Genomic DNA, 5,950 nt, shown 5'->3' with positions numbered 1-5,950 from the left:
AATCTTAAACTTCTTCTAAGAACCACTAATTTTGATGGTAAGGAGAAGGAGGTTTTTTGCTAGACAGACGTAATCTACCCTTAGCGCCTCCCTTTAGCATATTCCTAGTATATTTATTATTTCACTCACCCCCTAAAGGATAAAATAATGAAAATGAATGTGGGTAGAATTTCAGAAGAACAAACCAAAATTTTGAGATGGACTGAACAAGAATGGATGGGGAGTTGGTTCTTGTTTCCAGATTATAAAATGATATGTTTGTATGCATTTGGCAGGCCACCTTATCAATTACCTACGTATGTATCACCTTTGTTGTTTGTGTATAAAGTTTTAAGGCAAAATATTATAGTTAATGAACTTCATTTTGTTTCCAAAAAGAAAGGAGCTTTATTTAGTTATCCTTATGTTGTTTCTCCTTTAATTGCTAAGAAAAAAAATTCCATTGATGCTTTGGAAAAGGAAATCTCTTCTTTTGGATTCGTGTAGGATGACTATTGGCATTATGACCCCTTAGGTGCCATTTCACGAAATAAGAAGCAGGCCAGGTTATCAACTTACATTCACGAGAGTAGGCTAGAGTTGGAGAAACTAGCGAACTTACTAGCACTAACTGAGGATAATTTACAACTAGCATCATCTACAAGGATGACCAAGGTGATTGCTCAAATTGACATGAATCAGTACAAAATCAAGATATGTGCTGAAGAAAGCGAACCCATGACATCGCGCTCTACTATTTCTTCAATCAAACGAAAATCATAAGCCATGACTCAGCTTGATGTATTTTGGTGGGTGAAACCCAAGGAGGGTGATGTAGATGGAGATGTGTTTGACCAATAGGTTGAGAAATTAGATGTAGAAATCAGGCCGACTTTGAAGAGTGTTGAACCAAAAGACTGAAGGGCATAAGCCCTGGACATCAAGCATTCATTTACAAAGCAGAGGAAAGTGGTAGATTATGGGGCAGAGTTGACTATAATCCCAGAGAAATCCCAATCTACAGACACCTTAGAACTTAAGGAGGTACTACATGTAAGCGGGCCCCATTTTGTCTCGACCACTGATTTTGAGGCAAACATCTTAAATCTTACAATGGTTCAACCTAAAATAGGGGAGAATCAACAAATGGTCAGATCCAGAACCTCTTCCCTGACTATAAACCTTAGCAAGGTATCATATATGGAACTGTAAATTTACTTCGACAAGCGGGTGAAATTGTGGCACAAATATTGCCTGATTCCTCGATAGGAAATAGGAAAATGTAGGCCATGCTCAAAGAGGTATCTGAACAGTTGTAGATAGTTTGAGTAGCCTTGTGTACCAAGAGCAATTGGATCAGAGAACTAGAGGATATCATTGTGCATCAATTCAGACAACCCAAGGATATTGCTCCTCTAAAGAAGCTATTGGAAGAAAAGGATAAAGATATCAAAGCCCTGCAGCCGATCCTCAAGATCCCTAAACATGACCCTCATGTCTTAATACAAGCTTTAAAGAAGAGAGAGGAGGTCGAATCTCGTCTCTAGGAGATGGAGGTTTCTTTACGAATCAAGGAAGAAGAGTGACAGGATTCCCTTAAACAATTAGAGGTGCTCATGATAGAATCTTGTGAAAAAGAGGAGTGAGACCTGAAGCTCCTGATGGAGTATAAGGCCGCAATCGATAAATCCATTAGTTCAGCCCAAATTTCTGAATCAGAAGATCCCAAGTTATTTCACGTCAATATCACTCATTATAATAGGAGATGAAAACACTCATAGAAGAAAAGGAACAAGTAGATCATAGGGTCAAAGTCATATAGGAGAAAAAGAATAATGAAATTGAGAAGATTCAAGCTACTCTGAAAAACAAACATAACAAGGTCAAAAATTTGAGAGAGGTAATTTGCGTTACTATGAAGAGTATGAATATACTCATACATGCCAAAGGGGAGATATGGAGATAATTTGGCAGAAGATCACTATGATCAAGGCATATGTGAGAATTCTCTTAGATTGTGAAAAAGATCTAATACAAAGCGCCAGGTTGGAAGCTAAATATACAAACGAAGCTCTAGATAAAATACATGAAGACTTTGATGCAATTATGGATTTATTCAACACCTTAGAGGATGTTGCCTTAGAGTCGCTAGGATTACCTCCTAGGGACAACTGAATTTATTCTCTGTGTATATTAAAAGAAAAATGGGTTGCTATCCAAGCAATGAGAAATGAATTTGACAAAGTCATCAAGGAGATAAATGATTTCAGAACTGAGTGGAACTATCTGGGAAGATTCAGTGTGCCTTCATTTGGGAAAAAGGAAAATTTGGATCATGTCAGAATTTCTCCAATCAACTAAAATTAAAAGAGCAAGATTTCAATTGTTTGGTCATGCTTGGAGAAGAGGCGGTTGGACCCTCCACAGTTGTCAATTCTCTTTGCCAAGAATTTACTATTCTGGTTGGGATAAATAGGATTATACAAAACCTACCCACCACCAGGTACCAGATAAGGTCATGTTTGGTAGTAGTGATTACCAAATGAAATAATGTGCCCCGGTTACCTACTGATGAGTGGGACAAACTAGTGAAAGTAAAAAATAGTTTTAAACACAGTGCAGCTATCGAGCAACTCGCTACCACCTTAAAATCCATTGAACCTATTCCACCTATGTAGTCTATTTTAGAACAACCTAAGGATTGGGATGAATTTCCCTTGATCACAACACAAGTGCCATCTGTTAGTATGCGGGAGGGATGCACACTCTCTCTCCTGTAGGGCTTATTAAGAAAACCAAGGATCCAAAGTCACGGTGACGTCATGATGCTTAATTATTTTATTCCCAAACTTCTATTTTATTTTATTTTAGTTAGTTTATTTAATTTGAATGTCATTTGCTTGCAGTAAATAAAGTTACCAAAAACAATTATATTTTTGAAAACTATTATTTAAAGCCATGTTTCCCATCACGAGTGGGTAGTTGTTGGGAGAAACGAGAAACTTGTTGAATACAGAAGCTGACTGTACATGATACGCAATTTTTATTTTCAATTATGAAATTCTATTATGGCGATTTTAAGTTTTATATGTTCCTCTTGTTATTTTGATTCGTAATCGCAAAGAACTAAATTTGAGGCTTGCTCTCATTTAGGAATTAGATCATTTGGTTTTCATGTTCTGATATCAATACTATCAACATAAATGTTGAATGATCAGTCATGAATTATTGATAACTAAAGGTCAAACTTTCGTTTTACAATAATTTATGTCTTAATTGTGATTGTGGGTTTGTTTGTTCCATTCTTGATTATGTTATATGTGTTTTATCGATATGTTTTCTCTGTTCTCCATATCATGAAGTTTTTATTTTCTGTCAGGGGTTCCAGTCATGATATTTACTATTAACTATTTTCACCTACATATTAGACCAAAATAATGAATATGCCTGCACTTGATGCACATATTATGGTTTAATCTTGGCGAATAGTTTTCACATTAATATGTTCTTGTTTTTATCATTTATTTCTTTCCTTTTCTTAATGACCGCTATTATCCTTGTCCAAATTTATCGTTACTTCTTTAGATCACTTGAATCAAAATCTCAAGATTGAGATCCATTAAGTTGTGTTTCTCCCTTCTGCTAATGCCACCACCTATTACAATGATCAGTTATTTCTAACTAGCCTAATTCTATTTGCTAATTGAAAATCAAATTGTTCATATTTCCATGGTTACCCCCTGTGGTGTGCTAGAGGTTAGTAGTGAAACCTAGAGCAGGAGGACTCATTAGTACTCAGTGAATGTGTACTTAAGTTGTTTACATGTGGGAATGATTTGAGAACAAACATAGAGTACAATGAGCCCAATACAATATCATGCAGCAAAAAAACAAAATAACATTAAGAAATATGTTTCCAGCATCAAAATATATCAGAGGCAACTTTTCCTATCTACAATCAACTTCAGTCAATGGTCAAATTTTAGTCAAACTTCCTGGTCGAATGGAGGAGTTGTGTAAGTGACTAGAGGCTTCCATTTGCTCCCTTGAGAATGAAAGCCAACGACTGTAACCAAAAACCTTAAAAACATATGTGAGCCTCAGACCCTATAGTTTCAGACCTTTGCGAACTTCTTTTGTTGTCCCATCCTCAAACTTGTGTGAACCAATTAATGAAGAAGAGAAGAAGAAGATTCTTGCCGATATCAAAATGAGCTTGAGGTCACTTGTATTTATAGGCTTCCAAGGGTGACCAATTTACCATTAGGGCCAACCTGCTCAAATGTGCATCTGTGGGCTTTTCTTCATAAGTGCACTTTCCCTTGTCCAAATTTGATGATCTTTAGGTCGATTTTGGTCATCTCGAAAAGAGGAATTCAATGATATCATAATCTCCATAAAATGAGTTTTCCAAAGTGGAATTTGACCCTAGTTTCGTAATTTAATACTCCCTCTTAACTAGGGAGAATTCCACCTATCAATATCTGACCATCGATCAACATGTCATCCTATCATCATATCATGTCCCATATTTTCTCAACTCTGTTGAAACATTCTTGAATCTAAAGAATAAGAATCATCAGGGATCTAATGCTACCACCCTCAACATCTTCGAAGAGCATATCTCAATATAAAACCACATCAAGGAGTACATCTCAACCCAGAATCTCATGGGGGAGCTAAATATCTCTGACCCTATATCGAGCAATAGGTGATATAGGAGAGCACATTTCAACCCATCCTATTGCCTATCGATCTTCCAAAAATTGACCCTTAAGAGTCATGTAGTATAACACCTACATCATAATATGAGCTTAGGCTAGATACTCGACTTACCAAAAGGTAATGATCACATGCTCCAAGCCTCCTCAACCCATTGGCCAGATGGGGAGGGACAATCCCAACCAGGCCAACTTGTGGTATGATGCCAACTGGGGTATACTCTACAAATACCAAGATAGGAAAGCAACGTCTCCAACCCTGTGGGTAACAAGTAAGTATGATACCCTATTTTCCAAAGATCACTCAACCCCAGGAGCCCTCCATCTCAATTCTTCACCCTAGGAGCTCAAACAAGGGGGAAGAGCTAGCTCAGTGTCCTCGATCAATGATGCCCACTATTAGGAGGGGTCACATCCATCATTCCAAGCAAGGATAATTTTAGGGGCGAATGTTCGCCCTTTGGCAAAATTAAGGGGTTTTAAATTTTTAGTGGGCGAATATTTTGTATCACAGTACATTTTTACAAATCACCTCAAATAGCCCACCTTATTTTAAGGGAGAGGGTAAAAAAGGTAAATTTAGCCCTTGAAATTATGACTTACAACCTTCCATTCACCCATTTTCAAGAATAGGTTTTATTTAAGTGAATCCATTCGCCCATTTTCAAGAATAGGTTTTATTTAAGTGAATCCTATGGGCCAAATACCATATTTATAAAAGAGGTATGGTAAATTAATAAAAATATAAATAAATGAGAGGTATGGTAAATAAATAATTTTTTTTTTATATTTACTCCATAAGTCACCTATACATGTAAGGGTGTAAACAAATAAAAATATAAGTAAAGTGGAGGTATGGTAAATAAATAAAACGTCTTTTTATACTTACTCAAAAGGTATGGTAAATAAATAAAAATATAAATAAACTAGACGTATCGTAAATAAATAAAACCTCTTTTTATATTTAGTCCATAACCCTCGTTCTATTTATGAAGGTTCAAGAAAGAGGTTTTATTTAAGTGAATCCTATGGGCCAAATACCATATTTGTAAAAGAGGTATGGTAAATTAATAAAAATATAAATAAACGAGAGGTATGGTAAACAAATAAAACATTTTTTTATATTTACTCCATAAGTCACCTTATATTTACGAACACTCAAAAAATAGGTTATATTTAGGTGAAACCTATGGCCAAAATACTATGGGACAAATACCATGGACTAGATTCTTATTAATACCATGCAAAAA

This window comes from Pinus tabuliformis, chromosome 7 (genome assembly GCF_031772625.1).
Source record: "Pinus tabuliformis cultivar Carrire ecotype Pingquan chromosome 7, CPIR1, whole genome shotgun sequence".
In the NCBI taxonomy this organism is placed as follows: domain Eukaryota; kingdom Viridiplantae; phylum Streptophyta; class Pinopsida; order Pinales; family Pinaceae; genus Pinus; species Pinus tabuliformis.
The sequence above is the reverse complement of the archived record's forward strand: the minus strand, read 5'-3'. Positions refer to the sequence as shown.